Below are 13132 nucleotides of genomic sequence, written 5' to 3' on the forward strand. Positions count from 1 at the left end.
CAGCGAGGAGCAGTCAGCGAGACCATCAGCACTCTGACTTCCTCCTTCACTCAGCAAAGTTTTACTTCAGCAGGAGGACAACCGCCATCCAATCAGGAGCCAGCTCCTGCCTGCACAGCACTCCCCCACTCACCCAGTAACCACACCTCCCCCCAGTAACCACACCTCCCCCCTTGCCTCCCCCCAGTAACCACACCTCCACCCTTTACCAGGATCTGACGGAAATGCGATCTGTCAGCAGAGAGAGGAGAGAAAAGAAAAGAAAAGAAAAGAAAAGAAAAGAAAAGAAAAGAAAAGAAAAGAAAAGAAAAGAAAAGAAAAGAAAAGAAAAGAAAAGAAAAGAAAAGAAAAGAAAAGAGAGGAGAGGAGAGGAGAGGAGAGGAGAGGAGAGGAAAAGAAAAGAAAAGAAAAGAAAAGAGAGGAGAGGAAAAGAAAAGAAAAGAAAAGAGAGGAGAGGAGAGGAAAAGAAAAGAAAAGAAAAGAAAAGAAAAGAGAGGAGAGGAGAGGAGAGGAAAGGATGACGTCACTATGATCTACGGAAGCCTGAAAGGTGCTGGCTGGACAAAAAAAACAAAAAAAATCTCAAATGCTTCAAACTGCAAATTCAAATGAATCGATTAAATCGATCCGTCGCCCAGCCCTGGTCTCTGTGCAGCAGAAGACATCGATTTGAAGACGCTTCTTGAGGAAATCCGCCTCCTGACTGACTGACAGGCAACATGAACAACAGACATGATAAGAAACAATAAAACAGAAAAATGCCAAATATTCAGACCTTTTCTGCAGGGAAAGCAGGTTAGACTCTGAATCAGATTGTCCCACATGTTCCACAGCTAACCTCCGTGTGGCAGCAACTCATTACGTCTATCTAGACCAGACCTCTTCAAACGGCGGCCCAGAACCAGCCTCTATGCGGCCCAGCTTATGTAAAAGAATAAAGATATTGATCAAAAAACCTTCAGTCATTCCTACGCTGATAAAGTAGCCTACAGTCCTACAGTTGTGCAGACCATGAATGCAGCACTTGGTTGCCTAGCAACATGTTGTATTTTGACGTTGAAAGAGCAGCGCTAGCAAGCATGTCGCTCTCTGTCCCAAAACGCAAAATTGACAACGAAAACCGCAGATTTAACCCCGCCTGGACTGGGAAGTATTTGTTTATTTTTCCGTCACATTTGAGCGCCAAACCGATGTGTTTAACATGCGATGAGTGTGTGTGGCAGTGTGTAAAGATTATAACGTGAGGAGGCTCCACATGGAGAAGTTTACTTTGATTTGACCTTTTTATGTCAAAAGTTAGGAGAAAAATAGTTTCTGACTGGAATTTTCATTATTTTATTTTGTGAATTTGCTCTTGTCATGTGGGACTGAATTTAAAATAGAAAAATTAATAAACTAAGCAGTTTTTATTTATACTGATTTATATTCCCTTACTTTATTTACTGGCTCTGATGGTTTTATTTGAAAATCTGGTCCACCTGAACATCTAATAGAGTCGCCCTGATCTAGACGTTTGCTTGTAAACATGAGACCCAGGTCGTCAGTGTGTGACGGATCGGATCTACAGGCAGGTGGGTTTACTACCTCCTCTCCTCTTACTGAAATAACTTTGCCGAACCGGTTTGGGATGGTTTAGGTAGAATCAAGAAGGTTTTATTTTAACATTTAAATTCTACTCTCAGTGATGCTACGGGGATAATAAAGGCTGAAGCTCGTCCCGGCACGCTGATCTAATAGTCTGCAGAGAGACGGGCAGGAGACAGGACAGCAGCGAGACAGCTCATTAAAACAATGCAGAGTCCTCCACAACATGTAAACATGCTTTAAGCTGCTTAATGAGGAGCTTCCTGTTCTTTCCCTTTCCTCGTTGTCATGACAACACCGGAGCAGAAGTTTGTCTGCAAAGAGATGTTGACATGGTGAAGGCTGTTACCTTTTCCCTCCAGAGGAGCTGCTGGACGAGGTGGTTCGACTCCGACTCTCTGCTGCCATCTCTCGCCTCACCAGCGTGAGGCGCTCTGTCGACATGCTCTTTCTGAAGAAAAGGAGAGAAGAAGAGACCTTAAAAGCTGAGAGTTTTATTTACTGTGTGTGTCCTGGAGTAAAACTACGGGATGAGATCGGTCTGGTCCTGAGGTTTCTGATCGTACCTCTTCATGGACTGAAGCACCTCCTTCTTTGGCGATGACGGCGAGGAAAGGAGCCGTTTCTGCTGAACGTAGCCGTTGCTCAGAGGTCTGGAGGGGAGAGCCTGCAGGAGCTGACGAACTGGAAGGTAAGGCACCATCATCAGCCTCTTCAGAAGCTCTTTGGAGGTGGGAAGGATGCCCTCTGAGCCTTCTCTCTTACCTTTGGTAGGTGGCGTTGAAGCTGAGGCCGCCAGAGGTCTCCTCCTAGCATGGGCGCCTCCTGGCTGCAGTCCATGACTCTGCTCCTCACAGCAGCCCAGTCGGCGCAGAGCGTCGGCTAGAGCCGCCTTCAGCAGCTGGATCTCATCCTCCTGCAGCTGCAGCCTCTGCTCCAGGTGGGAGACCCGGTCCTCCATGTCCATGTTACTGCTGGCCGACACCGTGTCATCTGGACAGAGCAGGAGAGCGCCGACTCCGTGAAGATTAACATTAAACTTCTGCCACACCACCTTCATCAGCAAAGGGCGAAACAGCTACCATCATCATCAGCTTCTCAGGAATGGAAATGTTTATCTCTGTGAGACTGACTGGGGGATCTACTGTACTTTCCAGGTATTTATATGCCGTCCAGGAGGCTTACAATCCCCCCAAAACATGAAGCCTTTAATTATTTTATTATATTTATCAAAGTTTTACCTTAAAGCGATCATTGTCCCTATACCGCGTTGCTAAGAGACCTCTATTTTCACCTGGACATTATGATGAAGACGCTTCCTGTCAAGCTTTCCACCAATTAGAGAGCTTAAATCGCTCCAATAGGAAGCAGCCAAAGATCAACAAAGGATCAGAAAAGAGGAAGAACGGTCCTGTGTGGCTGGAATAAAGCCAAGAAGAGCTGATGTGGAGGAAAGCAGGTAAATGGCTGTATAAATAAGTGTAAATGAGGAAAAAGTGTCTTTCTTTTCTCTCCAGACGCGACAGAATGATGTGCAGGTGAGAAAATGTTTGGTCGCTGTGATCTGTGTGTTATTTCTGTTTGTAATAAACTCAGTTTTCTCCTGGTTGGCCAGAAATAAACATTTCACTTAATTAATACACACAATCCCATCAGAATACCTGGATAAATGATGACATCCACCATCAGATCCATATGCTGGGAACCTGCTGTGGTTTTTTGATGACCCACCATTCAGACCCAAAATGGTTTTTTACATTTCTGTTTTCTCAGAACAAAATATTTGATTGCATTTTTCTTTCTTTACTGTCAACACGCTGCTGTTGACCACGGCGCCCTGACATCCTCTTTACTTTTCTCATTTTGACCTCGTTCCAGCCTAATCGTCCAGTGGCCTCCCATCCATGACCTCACCGGGGACAGATTATAATCTGCCCTCAGCAGATTATTATTCTGAGACCCACATAAACCAGATTACAACTTCACAAAACAAATATAGAAATGAAGTTTAATTACATAAAATATATTTTCATAGATTTTAGAAGATCGTCTTCTCTCTTTATCTGCGTCATCGTCTGCAAACACAGTTCAGATAAAGAGGATTTTTCCTTTTAACCCCCCTCCTCCATTATAGGCCCAAAGTCGTTGCCATGAAAAATTGTTGGTCTTTTTCATGTGCTTTTTGTAATTAAATCCAAAGTTTTCTTTCTAAAACTCGCTGAGTCTGTCTGGATTTTCAGCTCAGTGCCTCACAGATGGTTCTGGATCAGTGACAGGTGGACAGAGGATTTACTGAGACAGGAGAAGTGGACTAGGACCAGGAACAGGACTAAACTGGCGTCATAATGTGAGATGGACCTGATGAGAGGGTTAGGTTAGGTTATAACTTATCAATCGGAGCATTAATCCAACGCAGACAACAGATACACTGACAGCTTCATACGTCTCCTGGTCGGTTAGCTAGCCGTCACGTAGCGCTGAAAACGGAGCGATACCACCAGCAGTACCGAGCTGTGTAGCTGACACGCTACCAACAAAAGGAACAAACCAGAGAAGAAGAAGAGGAACCAGAAGAAGACGATGCAGAAACCGCCACATGAAAAGCACTAGAAGAAGACATAGAAGTAGTTCAACAAAAACAGCAAATCAAAAAACTTTATTCTTTTATAGCTAAACATGGATCTGAACTCTGAACTGTGGATGAAGCGACTAAACAACTACGGCAACAAAAATGTGCATCAAAGAGGACAGAGACGTGGGATGTTTGAAATGGATGTAGTTGGTTTGACTTGTGTTAGCGATGTCGTCTGGAGTTTTCTGATTTACAATCATACATATTATGTTCATACATGGGCTGCATGGTGGCGTAGCGGTTAGCGCTGAGGTGCATGTTCTCCCCGTGTATGTGTGGGTTCTCTCCGGGTTCTCCAGCTTCCTCCCACCATCCAAAGACATGCATGTTAGGTTAATTGGTCACTCTAAATTGCCCCTAGGAGGAAGTGGTTGTGTGTCTCTTTGTGTTAGCCCTGTGATGGACGACTTGTCCAGGGTGTACCCCGCCTTTCGCCCAAAGACTGCTGGGATAGACTCCAGCTCCCCCGCGACCCTTTATCAGACTAAGTGGTTTGGATACTGGATGAATGTTTATCCATATTACATATGATGTAGATATAACTAGAACTGTAAATGGAAAAGCAGCAGGTCTTCTGGCACCACCAGATGGCAGCGTAAGTTCCAGTTACACAGAATTTAGTTTTATGTTGCAGAAGACCAAATAAGTGATGTCCTCGTATGAAGACGCTGGGACTCAGAAGGTTAAGTCTGCATTAACAACATCATGAAATTTTACTTCTATCACTTCTTATAAACATGTAAAAAAAAGAGGTAAGAAGAGTATATTTAAGCGGATACCCAGACTGAAAGGTCCCGGTCAGTAATGCACCTTTTAAGCAGTCAAATGAGGAGGGAAGAGGCCGCAGGGAAATCAAGCCACTGATTTACATACAATGATCAGGCTCTGGGGAGATTTGCATGGCTGAGTGGATCCATGCACCAACAGTGTAATGTTAGATTATCTCAAGCCTTCATCAGCATCTCTCTTCCTCACTGGAAAGGAAGGGGTAGGGTCTCTCTTGTTAAATAGCTGCCAGTTTATAAAAGCCCGTCATTCATCCTCACTGTGATCTAAATGCTGATTCAGACTCAAAGCACCATTTGATAATTAAAACTCGCAGTTCATCTCCTAATGGCGCAGATGATGCAGGGTGTGTGCGGACAGCAGAGCAGCTTTCTAACTGAATGTTAGCAAGGCGAGAAAAATGACAAGAACACCCAAAATGAATCAGAAACGGTTCTGATGGCAGAATGCTGGTGGGAGGAGATCATGACTGAGAAAAGATGAAGAGGTGTGGATAAAGAGGAGATACTGCAGATATCGTACCAATCTGTAATAACTGCAAACAGCTGAGCAGGAAACAGAGAACTTACAGAGAAGCTCCTAAAGGGTTGAAAAGCATGAAGCAGGAGGGAAAGGGCAAAGGTTGCAAACATTCTGCACATCTGAGTGCAAAAAAAGTCTAATTTCATCTCCTGGAGTCGGATCATTTTAAGCCATCAGCTCAGATGTGCGTTCAGCTCCCGTTTAATCTTCTACAAATATGGAAATGTAGCAGACTCAACACGCCATTAATGTGTTACCATGCATGAGAAGTTTACATATGAAGACAGAGAAATAAAATAGTGATAAGAGGTCAAAGCGGAAGTGCATTATGTGTGTAATACCACTCACAGCCACTAGGGGGTCCTTCAGCCTTCCATTCAGAAATATGAAGCTCTCTCATCAAATATGAAGCTGATTTATTTTGTTTTGACGTCACAATGTTGCAATGAGTCCTATTTAGTCTCGATCTGTATATCAGTGGATTGAATGACGTAAAAGAGTCGAGACTCGTCAGCTTTCTGCATCCTGTAAACATCCATTCAGCAAATGGAGCAGCGCGTCCTGGCCTTTTTTTCCCCTGAAGACCCCCTGAAGGGGGGGGGGTAGGACCTTTCTGTTGCTGCCCCAACCGCCTGGAACTCCCTCCCATATTACATCCAGACACCTTCAAATCTGGACTAAAAACTCACCTGTTTCGTTCTGCTTTAACTGTATAATAAAAATGATGTTTTTACACACAGTGTTTTATCTCTCTACGGTCTGTTATGTTCTTGTTGTAGTCTTTGGTCTTTTTTACCTTACGTTGTTTTTTTTATTGTTTAAAGTGTCTCTGAGCTCCTGAAAAACATTAAAATGCTTAATTATTAATATTGCAATAAATGATGCATCATTTCTCTCAGACACGTCTTATTAATGACATGAAAATGTGTCTTCAGGCTGGTTTAAGGTAAACGAAACACCTGAATGATAAAAAGACACCTCAGCTTGTCTGTGTGTGGACCAGGTCTTACTTTAAGCCACGCTGGTTCTGGACAGTCCAAGCCTCAGGGATCCGTGTGAGTCGGTCTGCAGGTTTAGGTTTTGGGTTTTAGGTTGATATTTTAATGAGTTTTGTCGCGTCTTATTTTGTAGGTTTTATCTTGTGCATTCTGTTGCTTTCTGCTTCCTGTCGTTCGTTTGCCTGGTTTACTGGAGCTAACTCGGTTCACCTGATTCTGGTTAGTTGTCCTGAGTGTGTTTAACGCCCCTCCTCATGCCATGTTTTGTTGTGTCTTGTCGTGTTACCACTGGGCTCATCGTTTACTTTTCATGATTAAAACCTTGTTCCTGCAACGATCCGTCTCCTGCCTCATTAGCCTCACCGCCAGCATCCTGTGACACTTTGAGGGACCCCTTTAGGGGTCCAGGGACCCCATGTTGGGATGTACAGGACTACTTCTAACATGTCTAAAAAACCAGATGCCATCCATCACAGTTCTATCTTAACTGGTCCCAGTTTCAACGGTCACCATTGGTCGTCACGTCACTCCTGCAGGTTGATTTACTGGTTCCAGGTCATTTACAAAACCATCCTTAGTAAACACCCTCTTTATCTGTGATCAGTAATAAACATTTACAACAAAACCAGGAGTTTTTTTTCTTTTTTAATCTCCATCATCATAACGTCTGCACCTCTGTTGGTCCAGTTGGCTCCGCGTACCGGCTTCTGGTTGTTGGGATTTCCTCGTTGGAAGTCATTTCTTATGTAAACTTGGCTATGTTCTTGTTTTTAATACTTTTGTGAGGCTGTATCATTTGTAAATATCAGGCTTTGGTGAAGTTGCTGCAAACCAGCATTAGTTCCAACCGACTAACCTGGTCAGACGGAAGCAGATAAAACAGATTTATGTGGATTTATCAGGATTTTAATCTAAAGATACCAGGACAGGATTTGGGTCCATATCACCAGCTTGAATTCCAACCAATCCCGTGCATTTACATTGCTCGCATCTTTTCCATATTCATAGATAAAATAAATACGCTGCAGAAGCTGCTTTATGAACCACAATCAGCCACAATCCATGCATTTAAAAGATGGAGCAGCTCTAATAAAAGAACTAATAAAAGGTTCCTGTGGTCCAAAAGGTGGATCCGTTTAATCAGAGCTTCTACTTTACGGAGGCGAGTTTAGTCCTGGAACCTGACGGATGACAGGGAGGATGTGCAGAGTTCACCTTCATCGCCTCTGCTGTCAGAACACCTGTTTAACGCTCTGCAGCAACGGCTACTTTCTGGTTTGCCCTTGAATTATCATACACACACACACACACACACACACAATCCCAATGTTTGCACCTCAGTGGTATTCCATTACTGTAAACCTGAGGTCACATCTAGACGATATTCAGCAGGCGACACACAGAGTTCATGTTAGATGTGAACTTCCTTCTCTTCCCGCAGAGGAAACATTAACGTTAATCATTATTCAGAGTCAGCCGATCTGAGGATGATTCACACTCCTATCTGGTGTCAGGAAAGAGGAAAAACAGGAGATAAAGGAGGGAAGTGGATGGAAGGAAGGGATGTGCGGACGGAGAAGAAGGAAACACAAAGGGGGAGTAAAGTAGAAGAGATGGAGGGAAGACAGGCGGAAAGATATAATGATGAAATGTGTGTGTGTGTGTGTGTGTGTGTGTGTGTGTGTGTGTGTGTGATGTTCCCAGAGAAGGGCTGACATGGACTACGGCAGGTCGGAGCAGGGCAGTAAGACAGCTGAAGGCTGCTGGAATATCCATCCAGATGATGAAGGTGGAGCTCGTCTCGCCTACCTGCCATGCCGCCACTCTCAGCGCCGTCACTCCTCCACCAATCAGCCGCTCAGTCAGTCAGTCAACGGAGAAAGCAGCCGCTCAGTCGGGCTGTCCGCTCGCTCTTCCTCCCCCAGAGGCTTTCTGGACTCCCTCCCCTCCCTGGTCACACACACACACACACACATCCCAACCACTCCCTCCTCCATCTCTTCTTCCTCCTCTCTCCCTTGGACCACTCCCTTTTCTTCCTCCTTTCACCCCCTCCCCCCATTTCCCTCCCCTCTCTCTCTCCTCTTTTTATCCTTTCACTTACGTCCCTCCTCCTGTCTCATTAGCTATAGGCAGAGGAAGCCGAGGCAGAGAGGGGAGGAGCCTGGCTCACGTCCACACACACACACACACACACACACTGCATCAGCATCTGTAGAGCCAGGCACCACCAGGAAGAGATGCTGCAGAGTCACACTCTGCAATCAATCACACACACTCACATAAAGGTTAGAAAACACTCGCGATGCCACGTCATATAATGCTAAACACCTCCGTCAGATAACTGGAAAAATCCCTCATTCCTCCCAAGTCCAGGTCCAGGTCCAGGTCCTGGAGATCTAGCATCCTGCAGCTCCCTCCTCCAACACAGCGGATGGTCTGGTCAGAAGGCCTCTGCAGAGCTGCAGGACATGCAGAGGAGGGAGCAGGCGTGTTGGAGAAGAGGAGCAGCTCGGAGCTGCAGGACTGCAGATCCTCAGGACCGGACTTCAGTTCCAGACTGCTCCACATGGAACTGTCAGAATATCCATACACAAGGAGGAGAAAGTGGTTTTCAGTGGATTTGGTTTCCCACTGTGACAAAGCTCTCATGTAACCCAGAATGACGCCAAACTCTGATTTATAAAATGTTAAAAGTAGAAACTTAAATCTGGATTATCATCACAGCTGATCTTAGAGACGGCAACATGTTCTAAATATTTCCACCCAGAGAGCGCAGACCTCAGACAAGCAGCTCAGTTCCACCCACTGACAGGAATCCTTGAAACATTCCTGTCTCCACATTTTATTTTCTCCCAGATTTCTCCCAAAATTCATGGAATCCAGTTGGAGCAAAATTTATTCTCAGAAAAACCAGCAGAGATCCACCCAGTTGTTTTAGAGGACCGCATGCAGGGACCAGTACTCCCAGCATGTGGACCAGAACTCCCAGCATGTGGACCAGAACTCCCGGCATGTGGACCAGAACTCCCAGCATGTGGACCAGAACTCCCAGCATGTGGACCAGAACTCCCAGCATGTGGACCAGGACTCCCAGCATGTGGACCAGGACTCCCAGCATGTGGACCAGGACTCCCAGCATGTGGACCAGTACTCCCAGCATGTGGACCAGAACTCCCAGCATGTGGACCAGAACTCCCAGCATGTGGACCAGAACTCCCAGCATGTGGACCAGTACTCCCAGCATGTGGACCAGAACTCCCAGCATGTGGACCAGAACTCCCAGCATGTGGACCAGAACTCCCAGCATGTGGACCAGAACTCCCAGCATGTGGACCAGTACTCCCAGCATGTGGACCAGAACTCCCAGCATGTGGACCAGTACTCCCAGCATGTGGACCAGGACTCCCAGCATGTGGACCAGGACTCCCAGCATGTGGACCAGGACTCCCAGCATGTGGACCAGAACTCCCAGCATGTGGACCAGAACTCCCAGCATGTGGACCAGTACTCCCAGCATGTGGACCAGAACTCCCAGCATGTGGACCAGGACTCCCAGCATGTGGACCAGAACTCCCAGCATGTGGACCAGAACTCCCAGCATGTGGACCAGAACTCCCAGCATGTGGACCAGGACTCCCAGCATGTGGACCAGAACTTCCAGCATGTGGACCAGAACTCCCAGCATGTGGACCAGAACTCCCAGCATGTGGACCAGTACTCCCAGCATGTGGACCAGAACTCCCAGCATGTGGACCAGAACTCCCAGCATGTGGACCAGTACTCCCAGCATGTGGACCAGAACTCCCAGCATGTGGACCAGGACTCCCAGCATGTGGACCAGAACTCCCAGCATGTGGACCAGAACTCCCAGCATGTGGACCAGGACTCCCAGCATGTGGACCAGAACTTCCAGCATGTGGACCAGAACTCCCAGCATGTGGACCAGAACTCCCAGCATGTGGACCAGAACTCCCAGCATGTGGACCAGTACTCCCAGCATGTGGACCAGGACTCCCAGCATGTGGACCAGAACTCCCAGCATGTGGACCAGTACTCCCAGCATGTGGACCAGGACTCCCAGCATGTGGACCAGAACTCCCAGCATGTGGACCAGGACTCCCAGCATGTGGACCAGAACTCCCAGCATGTGGACCAGGACTCCCAGCATGTGGACCAGAACTCCCGGCATGTGGACCAGGACTCCCGGCATGTGGACCAGGACTCCCGGCATGTGGACCAGAACTCCCGGCATGTGGACCAGTACTCCCGGCATGTGGACCAGAACTCCCAGCATGTGGACCAGAACTCCCAGCATGTGGACCAGTACTCCCAGCATGTGGACCAGAACTCCCAGCATGTGGACCAGTACTCCCAGCATGTGGACCAGTACTCCCAGCATGTGGACCAGAACTCCCAGCATGTGGACCAGTACTCCCAGCATGTGGACCAGGACTCCCAGCATGTGGACCAGAACTCCCAGCATGTGGACCAGGACTCCCAGCATGTGGACCAGTACTCCCAGCATGTGGACCAGAACTCCCAGCATGTGGACCAGTACTCCCAGCATGTGGACCAGAACTCCCAGCATGTGGACCAGGACTCCCAGCATGTGGACCAGAACTCCCAGCATGTGGACCAGGACTCCCAGCATGTGGACCAGTACTCCCAGCATGTGGACCAGAACTCCCAGCATGTGGACCAGGACTCCCAGCATGTGGACCAGTACTCCCAGCATGTGGACCAGAACTCCCAGCATGTGGACCAGTACTCCCAGCATGTGGACCAGAACTCCCAGCATGTGGACCAGAACTCCCAGCATGTGGACCAGGACTCCCAGCATGTGGACCAGAACTCCCAGCATGTGGACCAGAACTTCCAGCATGTGGACCAGAACTTCCAGCATGTGGACCAGAACTCCCAGCATGTGGACCAGAACTCCCAGCATGTGGACCAGGACTCCCAGCATGTGGACCAGGACTCCCAGCATGTGGACCAGAACTCCCAGCATGTGGACCAGTACTCCCAGCATGTGGACCAGGACTCCCAGCATGTGGACCAGAACTCCCAGCATGTGGACCAGAACTCCCAGCATGTGGACCAGGACTCCCAGCATGTGGACCAGAACTCCCAGCATGTGGACCAGTACTCCCAGCATGTGGACCAGGACTCCCAGCATGTGGACCAGGACTCCCAGCATGTGGACCAGGACTCCCAGCATGTGGACCAGGACTCCCAGCATGTGGACCAGAACTCCCAGCATGTGGACCAGAACTCCCAGCATGTGGACCAGGACTCCCAGCATGTGGACCAGGACTCCCAGCATGTGGACCAGGACTCCCAGCATGTGGACCAGAACTCCCAGCATGTGGACCAGTACTCCCAGCATGTGGACCAGAACTCCCAGCATGTGGACCAGGACTCCCAGCATGTGGACCAGGACTCCCAGCATGTGGACCAGAACTCCCAGCATGTGGACCAGAACTCCCAGCATGTGGACCAGGACTCCCAGCATGTGGACCAGAACTCCCAGCATGTGGACCAGAACTCCCAGCATGTGGACCAGGACTCCCAGCATGTGGACCAGAACTCCCAGCATGTGGACCAGAACTCCCAGCATGTGGACCAGGACTCCCAGCATGTGGACCAGAACTTCCAGCATGTGGACCAGAACTCCCAGCATGTGGACCAGAACTCCCAGCATGTGGACCAGAACTCCCAGCATGTGGACCAGTACTCCCAGCATGTGGACCAGGACTCCCAGCATGTGGACCAGAACTCCCAGCATGTGGACCAGTACTCCCAGCATGTGGACCAGGACTCCCAGCATGTGGACCAGAACTCCCAGCATGTGGACCAGGACTCCCAGCATGTGGACCAGAACTCCCAGCATGTGGACCAGGACTCCCAGCATGTGGACCAGAACTCCCGGCATGTGGACCAGAACTCCCAGCATGTGGACCAGGACTCCCGGCATGTGGACCAGTACTCCCGGCATGTGGACCAGAACTCCCAGCATGTGGACCAGAACTCCCAGCATGTGGACCAGAACTCCCAGCATGTGGACCAGTACTCCCAGCATGTGGACCAGGACTCCCAGCATGTGGACCAGAACTCCCAGCATGTGGACCAGGACTCCCAGCATGTGGACCAGTACTCCCAGCATGTGGACCAGAACTCCCAGCATGTGGACCAGTACTCCCAGCATGTGGACCAGAACTCCCAGCATGTGGACCAGGACTCCCAGCATGTGGACCAGAACTCCCAGCATGTGGACCAGGACTCCCAGCATGTGGACCAGTACTCCCAGCATGTGGACCAGGACTCCCAGCATGTGGACCAGGACTCCCAGCATGTGGACCAGTACTCCCAGCATGTGGACCAGAACTCCCAGCATGTGGACCAGTACTCCCAGCATGTGGACCAGAACTCCCAGCATGTGGACCAGAACTCCCAGCATGTGGACCAGGACTCCCAGCATGTGGACCAGAACTCCCAGCATGTGGACCAGAACTTCCAGCATGTGGACCAGAACTTCCAGCATGTGGACCAGAACTCCCAGCATGTGGACCAGAACTCCCAGCATGTGGACCAGGACTCCCAGCATGTG

General features: G+C 48.7%; 1 protein-coding gene across 1 annotated transcript in view; it reads right to left on the reverse strand.

Annotated features, from left to right (window-relative positions):
* eml2 (EMAP like 2) overlaps window positions 1-23 on the reverse strand; it is a 12945-nt gene extending 12922 nt beyond the window's left edge. Inside the window, exon 1 of the mRNA XM_079246744.1 lies at window positions 1-23. This exon is cut by the window's left edge and continues 45 nt beyond it. The gene's annotated coding sequence lies outside the window, so the exon portion shown is untranslated.
* Window positions 24-13132: the final 13109 nt, after the last annotated feature.

This window comes from Telmatherina bonti (assembly GCF_933228915.1).
Source record: "Telmatherina bonti genome assembly, chromosome: 9".
Taxonomy (NCBI): Eukaryota; Metazoa; Chordata; class Actinopteri; order Atheriniformes; family Telmatherinidae; genus Telmatherina; species Telmatherina bonti.